The sequence below is a fragment of the Papilio machaon genome, chromosome 9 (genome assembly GCF_912999745.1).
Source record: "Papilio machaon chromosome 9, ilPapMach1.1, whole genome shotgun sequence".
Lineage (NCBI taxonomy): Eukaryota > Metazoa > Arthropoda > Insecta > Lepidoptera > Papilionidae > Papilio > Papilio machaon.
The window spans coordinates 3,269,857-3,287,821 of NC_059994.1; positions in this window are offsets into that span (position 1 = coordinate 3,269,857).

Consider the following 17,965-nt stretch of genomic DNA (forward strand, 5'->3'; position numbering starts at 1 on the left):
AAATTTTTCGAAGTTGTAAATTCGAACGAACATATATGCCACGGATAATATGCTATACTAACTAGTACATACATATACATATATACACTAGCAATTTCCCGCGAGTTCAGTTAGTTCGCGTAGAGTCTAAAACAAGCTATTGCCTCCTATTTAGACCTTAATTTTTAAAATTTGAAAATAGAATATTAAAATAAAATTTGAAAATTTGAAAATTTGTTAAACTCCTAATAAGCGATTTTATCAATTTCCACCCCCTCCCTTCAAAACTAATTAATTACCTCATTATTGTTCGGTGCCGCCACTGGAAAATTAAACGTGAGTGTTTACCTTTTTATTAAAAAGTTTATAATAATATCTGACGATAATTTAAACACTTTATTCCCGTTTTAGACTTTTAGGGGATGAATTTTGATGTGTAAATTTCAAGTCTCTAGATCTAGTTTAGTCTATGCATTTATATATCATTCAGTCAGTCAATCAAGATTAGTCAAACATTAGCATTACACTAAAGGTGTTAAAATTAATATTTGTTTGTAAATAACTATGTGGTCTTTTTACTGCCGCTCGCTTTCGCGCTATAAATTTTCTTTATTAATCTTCTTTCATTAATCATTTCAACGTTTTCAAAACATCTAAGTGGACAGAGGTTGCGAGTGCAGCCCAACTGTTTCACCTCGCAAGAGAGAGAATTAAATATGGAGAATTAATCGCAAACCTTCACTAGTCGAAGAGGCACCTCAAGAAGAAGAAAACATCTAAATCACATTCTTCCCTTATAGCACTATTTCTAATAATATTAATCACGGTCCTCCTATCATGTTCTTCAAAGATCCCATTTCCACTGCATTAATTTTACACGCGTCCTTATACTGCCAAATCCAACACTCACTTCCATACATCAATGTGGGAATTAATACCGCATTATGCATTGCCATACTTACTTTCATAGACGCTTTCTTACATATCATTTCTAACATGGTCTAATAGTAATGTCGCAAGTGCAAAAGTAAAAAATACAATAAAATAATAGTATACAGAAAGTTAAACTCAGGGCAAAACTATTAATATTATGAGTGCCAGAAGTATCATATTTCAATAGCCGGTTTATTCGCTCGAGTGCTATTTGAGGCTCTCGTGCCTAAAATAACTGTCAAGTTGCGTTGATTTAATGCCTCGAGCGACAACGGCACAGGTGATAGGATAATAGAGACTGAATTATATTTGTATATCATTAGAACAAGTCCCGGGGCTAGATCTTTCGTTACATTAAAAGGATAAACAGGATCCTGAATTTGATTACAAGATATTTTGATAAAACGAAATTTAGTCTTATTAAACTTGTAAAATTAGCTTTTTTAATACATCGAATTATGATACATACACATCGAATAATAAACATTTTATATTTTATGAACAAAAAAAACTTAACGTAAAAATCTATCGAAAATTTTTCATTTGGCTCTAAAAAGTAAATTGATATTCAATTGTTCCCCTTTCGTTAACCATCTTCCAATATGTTTAAGTAGTATAAGATCCCATCACTTCCAGCCCCTTAGCTATATTAAGAATACTTAAGCTACGTTGAAATAATCTTTACGTAAAAGGTCCTTCGCTGGACATCCAATTTCTTACTTCAATAAACAGCTTGATGGGCTTGTAAGATACGTTCTTTGTCAAAATCGAATATCGAAATTCATTCAAAATTTAACGGTAAAATTACTCATCACAAATAAATTAAACTTAAACTATTATTACTACAATTAATTCCGATTTTTCTTTATAACAAATTTTTTATATAAAGGAATATTTCACATCATTCTTTTGTCTTTAGAATACAAGTAATAAATAAGTGATTATTATGTTTCAGAATGAAGATGGAATACCTCGTTAAAAGTAATTGGGTGTCCAGTTACCTTTATGACGTCAACAAACAAGGTAGCGAGCTGCAATTGCTGCTTAACGATCTTCCATTCTAAAGTTACTGAATATTTCCAACTATCTTGAATGCAAGAAAAAACAACTTAAGAAATATATTTTCATTAAAGTTATAACTTCTTATATCGAATCAATGAAAGAAAAGTTTTCAAACTCTTTATATAAATATTGCATCAAATCTAACAGTTCGCTTCAACTGTATAAATAGTCGTGAAAAAAATTATTGTTACCTCTCGTAATCTCTTCGACAAAACTGAGAAATTATATGTATACGAGTCACGAATAATTCGACCAATACGGTATATAGGTATACTTGAACGATTTTTGCATCAACCACGTGTATGTTATTCAACAAATCAATATGTAAATATGACTAATCGATGCGATGCGTAGTTGGTTTATTGGATATAAGCTATTATGATTATTTAAACTTACGCGATACATTATCATAAACTAATGTATGAATTATTAAACGCTTCAGGTATTTATCTGGCAACAGACCGTCCCCGAAATAATATCAGTCTCACTCTACCTGATTAAGGGCCTTTAAATTAGTCGGTACCGACAATGAAGTAGTAGCTGTTTATATATAAGTTTATAACGATTAATTTACTTGTGAAATATTTATGTAAAACTAAGAGTCTCTTGTTTTTAATTATTATTTATTTTAATAGTTGACACACTCGAAAATTAATCAAATAATTTCAACGGTATGATGATTGATTAATTTTTCGTTGAACTAAATTAAATTAAAAGTAAGCATTGATATTGAATAAGCACAAACATACGGTTTCCATCAGTTTTATGTATTTTAGATTCATTCAACTAAAGCACCATTTATATCGGTTCCCGCAGAGACAGCGTTAAAGCAAAATTTATTATTGTGTTTCATCGAGCATGAACGATAACGCATTATACTAGGAAACAATACATTTGGATTTAGCAATGTTTATCTATTTACGACAAAAAACACAGTCATTGAAATGTCATTGATAAGAAGTTTTATTGAATAAATTAAAAAAAAAAAACAGACCGTGTACATTGACAAAAACGTTTAAATATATAAAAGATACTCCGGTACAATTAAAAAAAAAATCTTTTATTAGTATCCTATGTGTTCTTCTTACATCTATGCCAAATTTTAGTGAGATCCGTACAGTTCTGGAGATACATTCTTAAAAACATCCATCAATCCATCAGTCCATACATCCAAACATTCGCGCTTATAGTATTAGTAAGATAATTATATTGTAAATCTTTCTTTCATACCCAATTTAAATTTTAAAAATCTACATAATGACAAATATTTCGTAAACATTACAAACTAACAATGACGCGCGACTTCGTTCGCGCAGAATTAAAACAAATCTAGTGATTAATTATAGCCTATCACATGGTCATATGGTATAGTCACATGGGGATAGTGTAGCTTCTCAGCAGTGAACATTTTTCAAATCGATTCTGTTTTTTCGGGGTGTAGGACCATAGGGTCCCTAAAGATGATTAAGGACAGACACTGGCTCACCACTACCACACTGGAGCGCAGGCGCACGTCCGCTTCGTACCGCGTTCGTCACTCAACTACCCAGAGACAGCTGTCCCTTCCAGTGTGGTACATGAGACAGTGAATTGTATCTATTCCATAGACACAAACACTACATCCCTTCCTTGTTAACAAGTTTTATTTTATTATTATTTTCAACTCAATCAACATCTTATATATATTTTTTACTGTAATTATAAATTAATAATTTCCAACCAGATTGTTTCAATCATTAATGTTTGATGTATCTTCATTTAAATTTCCATTACATTTCCATTCCCCTTCCACTCTTTTTAGATGTGTAACGTTCATTCTTAGTATTTGTCCAGTTTCTTCATTCCTTACCGTAACATGTAGTTTTTCCGACTACATGAGGCGTAGAGATAAATGTACTTGCAAGTTTGTTTGTCCTATCTAATTCTTTAACATAAATTTCGAGTCCTCTGGGGCAACCTCAATTCCAATTGAATGGAATTCTCTGTAGTCAGCAATAGAAGTGTTCCAATTTAATGGTAACCGAAGTGTTTCCAATTTAATGGTAACCTAAGTGTTTCCAATTTAATGGTAACCGAAGTGTTTCCAATTTAATGGTAACCGAAGTGTTTCCAATTTAATGGTAACCGAAGTGTTTCCAATTTAATGGTAACCGAAGTGTTTCCAATTTAATGGTAACCGAAGTGTTTCCAATTTAATGGTAACCGAAGTGTTTCCAATTTAATGGTAACCGAAGTGTTTCCAATTTAATGGTAACCGAAGTGTTTCCAATTTAATGGTAACCTAAGTGTTTCCAATTTAATGGTAACCGAAGTGTTTCCAATTTAATGGTAACCGAATTGTTTCCAATTTAATGGTAACCGAAGTGTTTCCAATTTAATGGTAACCTAAGTGTTTCCAATTTAATGGTAACCTAAGTGTTTCCAATTTAATGGTAACCTAAGTGTTTCCAATTTAATGGTAACCTAAGTGTTTCCAATTTAATGGTAACCTCAATTCCAATTGAATGGAATTCTCTGTGTTCATTGACACTGTATTAATCCAATTTAATGTATTCACATCTACTGAAAATCATTACCACCAATTTAATTTTTTGATTACCGAACTCCAACTAATGAACTTTATAACAAACAAAATTACTTAATGTCACTCAAATGTTTAAATTTAGGACTTGTACTCTCATAATGAACATAACAAATAAAAACATTAAGTCTAACATTAAACTCGAAAAAAGAGATAACAAACATAACTGACGTAACAAACACAAATTAAATCTATTACTCCGCGATCTATCTATGGAATAAAACTATTTCGTTCGAAGGCCTTCAAATGTTTAACAACTGTCAGACGAGATAAAGAATTGTAACAATATTAATGCTTTCAAAAATAAACTTAAATCATAATCATCGCTGAACTGTAATAATCTCTCAATATTTTCTACATATATAACTTTGTCATTTCTGTCAAGTTAGATTCTCTTCTACAGTTGTGTTAAGGTTTATTTTGCTTTATATTCATCCTGTATTCTGTATCTATATTACGTATTAACCCGCAAGCCTGTATGATATACATATTTATTTTTCGGGTATATCAATAATTGTTCAGCATAGTTTAATAACATTTAAAAACTTCACAAAACATTTGTTTATAGCAAACGCTTTAAACTTACACCTTCCTTACAACGCACAGAAAAACTATAACTATTACTTTAAATAAATGCAATTACTCATAACTATTTTTTTAAATAAAATTACGAGCACGGATTTTCAGAAGTTGTTTACGCACGGCGGTACGGTTCCGAACATATCTACTCCTTTTTTTTTTTTTTTTTTTTCATTGTAAGTGAAGCATTGTGTTTTTTTTTTTTTTTTTAAAGATCTTTAAACCTAAACCTAATGGTAGTCATAAAAATTAATTAAATTAAAAGAAATTTACATCATCTGATTAAATGATGTACTCATCGAACACGCCATCAGAAGTCATGTCGTCATAACAAGAACAATGTTTACATTTCCGTGCATGTGACTGTACAACCAACTTAATGGATATCTGCAATAATTAACAACTGATATAGGAGAACGGTAGGTCTTGTTGCTAACAAACATTTTACGTATAATTTAGATATATTTTGTAGTACAGAAAATACAAAACAAAACAACAAAAGTGTGAGTCATTGTCACTATCAGTGGCTGCAATGAACTCGCCCTCGAAGATATACTATGATCGCCATGAATAGTACGAAGAAAACTATATAGATTAACCTTAAATTAAGTTGAAATCTAATTTTTTTTCTCATTATTTTGCATAATAATATGCATTATTATGCATAAATTTCATATAAACCAAACGGCTATGCCAATAAAGTATTTACTATTTAATCACGATAATTATGTGTTAGTCAAATGCACACTTAGCTAATCCATTTCCTTTTCTTTTTGAATTGCAGTTGTTGCTTTACTAAGTATCAATGTTATCATAAGTCATAAGATCATTGGTTTAAGTATGTATCAATTCACTAATCACGCAGCGTTCCGGCCGACGCCATGATGTATTATCAAGCCGGCGTATCAACAACACTCAAGCTTAATGTCAAAATAAAATATTGAATTAAATAATTGAAAAATTTTGTATGTTGAAACAAACCCGAATAATAATAATATCATGTAGCATCGAATCTTAACCCTATTCTTTCGTTTAAAGAAAAGTTCTGAAGGGGTCTTTCCTGTTACTGAGTGAGGAGTAGAGTTATACATCATAAAATACTAATATAATGTTTCTCTTATATTCGTGTCTCTTTTTTCGCTTGCACTTATTCTAAGGCACTTTAAGATATCCCTATTTTGAAGCTCGACTTCCCCATTCATTTGCGGCCAATATGGAACAGTACTAAAAGTTTAATGTTGCAATCTTCACAAAAAGTTTTAAACTCTTCATTTACAAACTGCTAGCTCATTTACAATCTGCAGTGATTGAATGTGGATAACCCAGTCGACTAAAGAGTTCCTTCAGGATGTTAATAATTTGTGAACCTGTTATGGTCCTGGTCACAGGTGGGCACAGTTAATCAAAAGTTAACTTCGTTAATCGTTAAGTCGTTAAATAAAAATGTAAGTTCGTTAATCGTTAAAGCCTTTAATCGATGAAAATTTAACGCAAGTTAAAGTTGACAGTTAAAGTTAATTTTTGTTAATATTATAAGGGACAATCAGGCAAATGGCCATATGAATAATCTCCGAATCGCATGGACCGATTTTGTCGAGACTATCAATAGAACCTAGGCTATATTTTTTCCGCGCTTACGAAATCACGGACGAACGCTAAACCTATCTATAGTTTAGTTATATTTTAAATTCAAATAAAACTTAGACGATTGGGCCGATGTACTACTGTCTGTACAATACACATGACAGCGTGCACTAGTTACACACACTTGTATACTACGCTGACAATGATGGACAAATGACCTTTTCAGTCATTTTTTTTATCGACATTCCGACGTCACGGAATTAGAGTTAACTAAATTTAGACAACACAAATTTTCTATTAAACTGTGAGACCTGGTAATATTCAAAAGAAAATAATCAAACTTTTGTGCAGTATTTACATGTATCTGTTACTATTTTGCACCCGGATATTCATTTGCTCATGCTCCAACAATTGAACATTTAATTTTACGTATAATTTGGTAATATATATATTTTTTGCTAAGGACCCACGAACAGACTTTAGTATTAACTACTTTTTTATTTATTAACATAGGTTTATCAATAAAACTTCTTAACATCAGAGGGAACTTATTGTAACATTGATAAATAAACTATATAACCAATCCAGTGACACATCTCAACGCATCAAACTATACAACTGAGATGCCATCGATAACTTCTAGCATCTAATGATATATCGTCGGATCTAATGTTATATGTTAAATAAAGTTAAATTGCTCTCAGTGTACAGAGTGTACGTCACATGACCACGACATAACGAAAACAACCGATTGCGGGTGATGTCTTCTATCTTTCTTATCACCTATAAAATCGTTATAGTCAATTAGTAAGAATATGTTTTGACTTATTTTCAACGACATTCTATTAATTTTAAAACAATCTTTCGATATACGCAAAAATCATAATTACACTAACACAATTATTCTATCTCTTTCTTCATTTTTTCTCGTTTTAGCGTATACTTTTTTTTGTTGTAAACAAACAAATTATCTTCGCTATTGTAATAATGTACGTCTCTTTTTAGCAGTCGTTGCAATATCAGCTGCTTCCTACTGAAAATGTTCGATTTAAATCTAAAATCTAAAATACCTTCAATTTAATAAAAGTTCTTTTGTTTTTACTAATGCTTCTTATTTAAAAGAAGTCCGAGACACATTAAATTCAATCTAATGAATTTCATTTTGTACAATGTAATAAAATAGTTTAGAATATCTCTAATGTAATAGAAATCCAAATTATAAATGTATACTTTTCAATACTATTTTACCTTACCTTATTAGGTTTACCTATTTACGCATTCATATATCCAATTTAATGGATATCCAAAATAGACGAAGATATATCACCAATTTAATGGAAATCCAGAGCACTACATATCTGTATTATCTATATATAAAAGAAAGTCGTATTAGTCACACCATTCACAACTCAAGAACGGCCGAATCGATCCGACTGAAAATTGGTGGGCAGGCAGCTTAGAACCAGGAAACGGACACAGGACAATCTTTACCCCGTCCTCCATCCTTTCATTCCGCGCGGACAAAGTCGCGGGTAAAAGCTAGTTTTAGTTAAAATGATAGCCGATTTTCAAAATACGGCCTGTACCTGTCATTTTACGTGAAATACTTAGTTGCAGTTAATAGATAATAGACCCATATTTCGTATAACACTGTCTTAGATCCTAGAACGGTTCGTTGAAGAAGATTCACAAATACCTTTGCCAGAAATATAATTATTTCTGAACAAAATAAATATGTCAGTTGATACTTATTGTAGCATTTGATGTGTCTCGTTACAGAGAATATTTGATGACCAAATAGTGAGTAGATTAATATAACAGATTTAAAACATCTTTACAAATAAATCAGGCCACCCGTTGACCCCGCCTTTTATTGACGTTTCTTACACTTATGAAGATTGATATTGTAAGTACTCGAAGGTATAATAATTTACAATAATTTCAATCGCTTTTTTTTTACAATTAATTTTTTAAAGTTAGCTGTAATAATTTGTAAATATTATTGACAATTAATATTTTTGTGAACTAAACTTTAATAGACAAATATTCCTACTCATCATAATAAATAGATAACGACGGCGGAAGTGATATCGCATGCTTGCAATAAATCATCATTACTATTTTACACGTATACAACTTATAAAATCGGATAATACTGTAAACTAATGTTCCCCGTATCATATTGTCATCTTTCTTCTATTATGAAATCTATAATAATTGTACTCTACTTTTAGGCATAAAATTAAATATCTTGATTGAAATGTTTCAATTTACACACAAGTATTTTATTACTTAGGGCACAAAATACGGACATAGTTACCAATTTTCTATTTTGTTGTTTTTTTTTTTTTTTTTTTTTTTCACCTCGTCGCCATTTGTAGGACCATAGGGTCCCTAAAGATGATTAAGGACAGACACTGGCTCACCACTACCACACTGGAGCGCAGGCGCACGTCCGCTTCGTACCGCGTTCGTCACTCAACTACCCAGAGACAGCTGTCCCTTCCAGTGTGGTACATGAGACAGTGAATTGTATCTATTCCATAGACACAAACACTACACGGGGCCTACTCAGTGCAAAAAAAAACAATCAAATCACTTCGCTTTACACATCCTTTTTTCCTCTCGAAGTGACATCAAACGAACACGTTCAGTGGTCGGTCTATGATTTAACTTTAAGGCAAGTTAACTCCGCATGAATGTGCAAACAATTAGCGTTAGCTTATTTAAGTCTTACATACTTTTATTGCAGAAAATGTGACAAGTTTAAAGTTTATCGCCATAATCCGCTAATCATAATCTGCTACACCAATGTACGAGTATGTAGATAGAAGAAGTGAGAGACTTGTATCAGGACAATATAAACACCAAAATTTCGTTTTTTGTTTATCCCTCTATCAATAAAACCACCAAAATTGTACTGGCTAGTTTATATCTCAAAATGATGTTGTATTTTATAAATTCAAGACAACCTAACCACATTCCAGTCTAATGTTAATTGGAAACAATCACATTTGCCGTCTAGCCAAGATAGCAAATGTTGCGCCGCACTGAGCTTTTTAATTTATTTTTTAGCCTCACTATTTTATTCTATATCCAGCCAAATAGGCATTTAAGGCTTTATTGTTAATTAAACACTTTATTTGCGCCGAATCCGACATTTATTATTAAAAGAATGTGATTGGATGACCCTGTTAAAGTTTTATTATTACCGAGCCGTGTTAATTAGTCCCGTAAACGTAAAAAAATGTTATTTTTACTTTACATTGTGTGAAAAAAAGTGTTTGTTCGATATAAATGTAATAGAAACGACCACGTAATATAGTTCTTCAAAGGTATTTTTGGTGAATAGATTCACAACCGTACTCGGAATATCATATTACAATATTACAGAAAACGGACATTGCCGTCATTTCTCTGAACATTATCTTTATATGAGATTATATGTATTCCAGGAAAGTCTACGATTTTTCTTTTCACTTAATATTTACAATCTGAAATTAGAAAGCGTTGTAATGAAAAATTTTAAAAAATATCAAACGTTTAAATAACAAAAATAATATTACATATATCAAATTTCATAATGCATACAATACTTTCATGACGTATTTTTACGTTTTGCGCTCTAAAAATATCGTACGAGATTTCCATCAAAATGGATCCTGTGTATTCATTCAAAAAAGAACTGCTTAACATCATAGCAACGATTTTTATAATAATAATAATTTAAAAAATATACGACAATATTATTTCATTATAGTTAATTAAGAGTAGCAATTTAAATCAGGATTCATTAAAACTTACGCGACCAGATTCTTCAAGTGGAATAAAAAACAGATTCCGCAAATATAACTCAATAGGACTCTTTGCTGTTTACAAATTGTATCTTTTCAAGGGGCCATTGACATTTTCGTCCTGAGTACAATTGGTAAATATTTTTTTATTATAAATTTTAATTTGATAGCCCGAGCGCTATCAGTCTTAATTCGTTCAATTAAAATCAATATAACTTTATTGAGTTTAAAAGCTTTTTTACATGATATTGAATTATAAATTAATTACTTTCCTTGCGTTATTTAACAAAAAGTTGATATTTTTCGTTTATTATTTAAATTTCACTGAACCCGACAATGCAACGTAAAGATGATAAATTAAGAATTCAGAAGAATATGGAAACGTTGAATAGAAGAGTGTCAGTAAAAACGAAAACACTTTTTTTGTTTTCATAAAATTTCGTTTTTTTTTTGCTCTAGACCCTAACGAGAACACTCGAATAGTTTTACCAAACTTTCTGTATGGTTTTGTCTCAATATTTTGCTATCCCCGCGACTTCGTCCACGTAATTTTTTTTAAAAAATCAACCTGAATCCTTTGTGTTCTTCCAGTCTATGTTAATATTCTACATTTATGCTGATTTTCAGTGAGATCCGTTGAGCGTTCTGGTGAAAACTTTTAACATCCAAACATGCATCTAAACATTTGCATTTACAATATTAGTAAGATTTATAAAATGTATGTAATACGAAAGAAGTCATAATACCAACAAAACAAAAAAAACAAAAGCGACGTATTTATAAAATGCTCTCTGAAACGTCTCTTCAATCGATTTACTTTTTGGGTTAGTACTAATAGCAAACGCTTACAAAATAAATGGCTCCTCTCAAAGATATATTTCGAGCGGTTTCCTCTTCTCTGAAGGGTGTAGTATCTCTGACTCTCGACCAATTTTTCAGCTGTGAGATCATTGAAAGACCGTTTGTGACATTTGTTTCAGAAGCCAGTCGGATTTATCACTTTTACAAAATGTAATAGTTGAAAAGGGAACAAAAATTATTAAATTAAAATTTCCTACAGAAGATAAAAATGATTTTAATTGAATGCAAATATTTTTTTTTAATATATACGAGTATTAAATATATATACGAGTATATTTACTCGTGTGTATAAAAATACAACTTTTAAAGTGTCACACGATCTAAAATAGATAAATAATTATACATAATAAATACAGTATTGTAGTAGTAGTATATGTATTGTATACATGTATTTTCAAAGTAGGCTTATTAAATATGCGCGACTATAACAAATGATTGTCTCATGTCGAGGCTCGACCTGAATCTCCCTTATATTCTCGTCTGGAATAATTTGTGAGCAGATGCTGTGCACATTTAAATGACGCGAGTTACATTTTACTTATATTAGTTATTCGATGAAACTCTGAATTATTTATAACTTGCAATATTAAAGTACTCAGACTTTAACCCACTCAAGTTTGTGGAATTTTGAGTTTTATAAAGAAATTCTGTTAAATTCATTTATCTATAGTACATTATGTTCAAAATTTATGATCCTTGGCCGTTTAGACATTGCTATATCTTGTTATATGTTAGGCATAATATATTTGAATAAAAAAATCGAAAGAAATATAAATAATAGGTAGTGAATAATTGTTAAATCAAGTTCATTGTCAATGTTAAAATTCGTCTTGATAACATTAAGTAGCAGTCATCGACGTAGAACACGAATGGTGATGAATTTATACGTCGCCTACCGAATAGAAACCTCAAGCCACTTTCAATGAAGTGGGATTGACGAGGTCTCTATGGTCGTAATTCTATAGAAATAGATGTGAGTTAAAAGGAATTTGAATGAATAACTTAGTGAAATTGTTATTTAGCAGACAAACTAACAAAGTATTAAAATCAGTCTTGCTAGTCCTTCGGTTACCTTGATTATAGGAATAAAAATTCATGGTTTTGATTATTTTAAGTTTTAACATTTTAATGAAATAAACTGTGTTTTTGAGTCCAATATCTCTGTAAAAAACATATCGTCATCACTGTCATGCTCTATCACAAAACAAATATATCAATGTGTTTTAAAATAATATTTTGGTCTCAGAAACCCACGGTAAGTAAGTTAAGATAAAATAATCCTGCTTTGTAACAGATTATAAATATGTCGATATTGTTTTATGTTAAGTTCATAGACGTACCTTTTTTGTTAAATCACTATACAAATTTCCCTCAAAATAAAGGGGCAAATTTACAAAACCCTCGTAAGACCTGTCATGATGAATGGATTCGAATGATGGGCTGTTGAAGGGACGGATGGAAAGAGAGTACATGTGGCGGAAATGCGAATGTTAAGATGGATGGGTGGTGTAACAACAGTGGATAGGATATGAAATGAGTATATTAGAGGAAGTCTGAAAGTAGCACCGGTAGTAGAAAAATTTAAAAGTAAAAGGTTAACGTGGTATGGGCATGTTATGAGTAGGGAAGAATCACCTGTGGCAAAGCGAACGTTAAGTATGAGTGTGGAGGTACACCGGTAGAGGTAGGCCTGGGAAGAGATGGATAGATTGCGTGAAAGGTGACATGGTCAAGAAGGGGGTCACAATGGAGATGACGGCAGACAGATTGATTTGGAGGACGGAAACGTGGTGCACCTACCCTACGTAAGTGGGACAAGGTCAAGGAGATTATGATGTTTTGGATTTTAGTACTGTCGAATAATGTTAATAAGGTACGGGGACTATCTATGCAATAAAATCCTTGACCGTAGTATATTTTTAAAATAAACAAAGTGAAATATTTTCTGTAAACATTTCGGTCCTCTTTTTGCCATTATAAAAATTAAAATACATTGCGGCCGCTGGAGGAACAGAAGTACCTGTTTATTCGCTTGCCGCACAAAAACTGGAGTGCCGATGTTTAAACTAATAAAAATAACCTTACCATGTTTGCTAATGTACTTGAGTTATGAAAACACAAATATTTTATGTATATCTCATATATATATATATATATATATATATATATATATATATATATATATATATATAAAATATAATCATCATTTTCATAATATTTTATTCACAGTTACAAGAAATATTAAATAATATTATGGAATAGCGAAGCACACGTTACCCATAGACATACGCAATTGGAGATGCGTTTTGATTAACGGAGGAGGGAACGCACAGAAAGAGGATATTTACTTTCCTATGCATCCCCTTCTCCGCCAAATACACTTTCCCTTCCGATCATTGCCTTATAAGAAAAGGGTGGTAGGAGAACGTGGACTAAAATAAGGAATCCGGCACGCACACTTATCACACCTATTTTCCGTGTGGTCGTGGTATTGCACCGGTCAACCCGGCCTATTCGCGCACCCAACAGATATTGTTGTTGCGGGATCTTCCACTGTTAAAATTACCAAAAATATGCTAATAAACAATAATATTTTAACACGAGTATTTCGTCACTAGAACTCCTTACACAGTCATTAGTATGTCAACAATCTTGTCGATATACATCAGCCGAACAAATAACATCTGTAATACGAAACCCTCGTAATAATTTATCAAAGGGAAGATTACTAACCACAAAGGTCGTAGCAAATGGAAGGGTAAACAAAGATCTAATCAAACAGTGGATTATTTCTGATAGTTCCCTTTTGATATGGTAATATACGTCATGTATGTATACTCTTGTATGCAGTTTCAATTTGACTATAATTAAATGTAATCAGAAACTAAGTGATAACCTGTTTGTGCAATGTAATCAATTAACGTACTTTAACCGATATTGAACATCATATGATTTTAGGTAGTAGTTTGACTTTAAAAAAATTACACAATTTATTAATACACTATAATATGCTTTATGCATTAAGATCGCTTCTCTTGTAAGGAATGGATTTAGAGAATTAGATGAACAACGCCTTTATTTATTTGTGATCAATTATGACATATTTTATTATAATTAATATTAAAATGTAAGTAATATAGGAAAATAACTTGCTATTTAAGATCATAAAATATACATTAAAGCGCACTACAGTGTAGCAGATTGGACAGAAAACTCAAAGACAAAGCAGTTAGTCACTGGCTTTTTTACGTCTGTTTGAACTGAAAGCTTTCAGGAAAAAGCTTGTTCCGGATGTGGTTTACGCTACAGTTCCGCTTTAGTGAGTCTCTGGATTTGCATGTTCAGTTGTTCTTTCATTTTCTGGTACTTTTCAATGTGAAACAATTGTTTCTTTCACGAAAATGCTCGTTAACATTTTCAAGGATGCTAATTTATCAATTCCGTTTGTTCATGAATAATGCTGTTTTCCAGACTATAAGATTATTAAAGAATGGAAATTATCATGATTCTGTTTTATATAGAATTTACGTAAAACAAAATCATCATCTAACTGTAAAAATTATGTTACTTCCATACAGATTTCCATTCTTCTTAAATACCTTACAAGCTTTTTCTCGCATTAAATAGTGGAATATGTCCTTATTCGGGCTCTAGACTATCTGTGTACCAAATTTAATTTAAATCGGTTCTATATTTTTGGAGTGAAAGCGCGACAGACAGAAAGGGTTACTTACGCATTGATATTATTAGTAAGGATTAAATATTTATTTAGAAAAATGTCACGTAGATGTATAAAGTTCACGATTCCTGGACAAATTACACATATACTCGTATAATGGCGGTTGGTGGGAGACTCTTATAAAACGTCCTTAGATGGACAAAGAGTCAAAATGGTGATTGGTGGGAGACTCTTACAAGAACGTCCTAAGGACGACAAAGAGTCACATATTTAATGGTGGGTGGTGGGTCTCTTACGAAAGGTCCTTAGATGGACAAAGAGTCATATACACAATGGTGGTTGGAGGGAGACTCTTAGAAGAACGTCCTAAGCAGGACAAAGAGTCACATAAGTAATGGTGGTTGGTGGTCGCCTATTAACATATATTAGGTTGAGGTTTTAGGAAGCATTTCTATTAATATACACATAATTGTATGAATTAATATTGCTGGCTTGATTGTTTTTTCAGTAAGAATAGTTGAAATGACTCAAATGTGGTGGGGATATGACTTGGGTTTATATAAACCCTAGCACGTCAGTCTGACGATCAGTCTGAAGAAGATACCCGGAGCAGCAAGACGTGGCTACAAAGTGTTATCGTAGAGGTGTTTTGTGATGGAAGTGAATGGTGCACCAAAAACTGCCTGAACTGCAAGGAACCCACCACTCTTAATATGTAAGTAACCACTGTTTATTTTAAGTTGTTTTTTTAATCAAAACTTTTGTATCTGACTCTAACAGAATCGTCCTAAGGAGGACAAAGAGTCACATATATATAATGGTGGTTGGTGGGAGACTCTTAGAAGAACGTCCTAAGCAGGACAAAGAGTCACATAAGTAATGGTGGAAGGTGGGAGACTCTTAAGAAACGTCCTAAGATGGAATAAGAGTCACATATATAATGATGATTGGTGGGAGACTCTAACAGGAAAGTCCTATGGAGGAGAAAGTGTCACACATAAGTGTATTAATAATAATTGGTGGATTGACCAATTTTTCATAAAGAAAAGTTGTGTTGACTCAATCGTGGTGGGGATATGACTTGAGCTTATATAAACACTTGCTCGTCAGTCTGCCCATCAGTCTGAAGCAGATACTTGGAGTAGCAAGACGTGGCTACATGTAAGTGACTGTTGTTTTTTTTTTAATTATTTTTTTAATCAAAACTTTAACATCTGACTCTTACAGTATCTTCCTAGAGGGGACAAAGAGTCACATATATAATGGTGGTTGGCAGACGACTCATACAGGAACATCATTTCTATTCCCGCATCATCCAGCATCTGGAGAGGAACGGGCCGCAAATCTCCGAGAACCAATTCGGGTTCCGGTCGGGGCGATCGACCTTAGACGCCCTGACCGCCCTCAAGAGGTTCACGGAGGACGCGGCCCAGAGGGGGCAGGGGGCTATGGCGATATCTCTGGATATTGCCAACGCCTTCGGCTCCCTCCCCTTCGCGGTGATAGAGGAGGCACTCCGATTCCATGGAGTGCCCCTCTATCTCCGGAGGGTCGTAGGAAACTACCTGCAGGGGCGGGTAGTGTCCTACATAACAAGGCGAGGGAGAGAGGAAAGGCGGATGGCCTCCGGTGTTCCTCAGGGGTCTGTTCTAGGACCCCTGCTATGGAACATCGGTTTCGACTGGGCCATCCGCGGAGAGGTGCTGCCCCGGATGGCGGTTATCTGCTATGCAGACGATACGATGATCGCCGTCCGGGACACCACCTGGAGGAGATTGAGGCGGAGGGCTGAGGCCGGAGCCACCCTGGTGACCCGGAGAATTGAAGCGCTGGGCCTCCGGGTGGCGCTCTCCAAGACTGAGGCCCTATGTTTTAAAGGGCCGAGGTGGAGGGTGCCGTCGGGGGCAACACTCCGGGTCAACGGGGACGAGGTCGGGGTCAAGGCCAGTATAAAGCATCTGGGCCTTGTCCTCGACGGGGGGTGGCGTTTCGGGGAGCATTTCCGGGCGCTAACCCCCCGGCTCGTAGGCGCGGCAGCAGCCCTCTCGAGGCTCCTTCCGAACCTGAGGGGTCCGGGTGTACAAGCAAGGCAGCTGTACACCATGGTCGTCCGTAGCATGGCCCTGTACGGCGCGCCGATATGGGCAGAGGCCCTAAACGCGTCGAACAGGGCCCTCCTCCGCAGGCCGCAGCGCGTCATTGCAGGACGTGCCTGCAGGGCCTACCGCACGGTAGGCCACGCGGCGGCCTGCGTTCTGGCCGGTACTCCCCCGTGGGAGATAGAAGCGGGAGTGCTGGCCGAGGCATCCCGGGCGCGGGTTGAACAAAGAACCCGGGGAGAATTTCTCGCCCCGGAGGAGCTCGCCCACGCCCTGGAGAGGAGAAAGCGGAGGACCATGGAGCTCTGGGTGGAAGGCCTAGCGGACGTCGAATATGGCGTCCGCACAGTCGAGGCCATCCGCCCACAGCCTCCGGAGTGGTGCGGAAGGGGCCACGGGTCCCTCACCTTCCGACTCACGCAGGTGCTGTCCGGACACGGTTGTTTCGGACAGTATCTGCGTCGGATGGGAAGGGAGGAGACGGCGTCGTACCATGGGTGCGGCGATGAAGAAGATACGGCGCAGCACACACTAGAAGTGTGCTGCGCCTAGACAGAAGAACGCCGCACCCTGGTGGCGACGATAGGCGAGGACCTCTCACTTCCTGGCGTTATACGCGCCATGTTAGGAAGTGAGAGGTCCTGGGACGCCGTTGCCTCCTTCTGCGAAGAGGTGATTTCGCAGAAGGAGGCACAGGAGCGGGAGCGCGAGAACGACCCTCTGGCGCCCCCGCTCCGACGCCGTAGAGTGGGCAGAAGAAGGCGGAAATTCGCTGCCGCCCTTCCCTCCACAAACATATGAGAGGGCGATAACG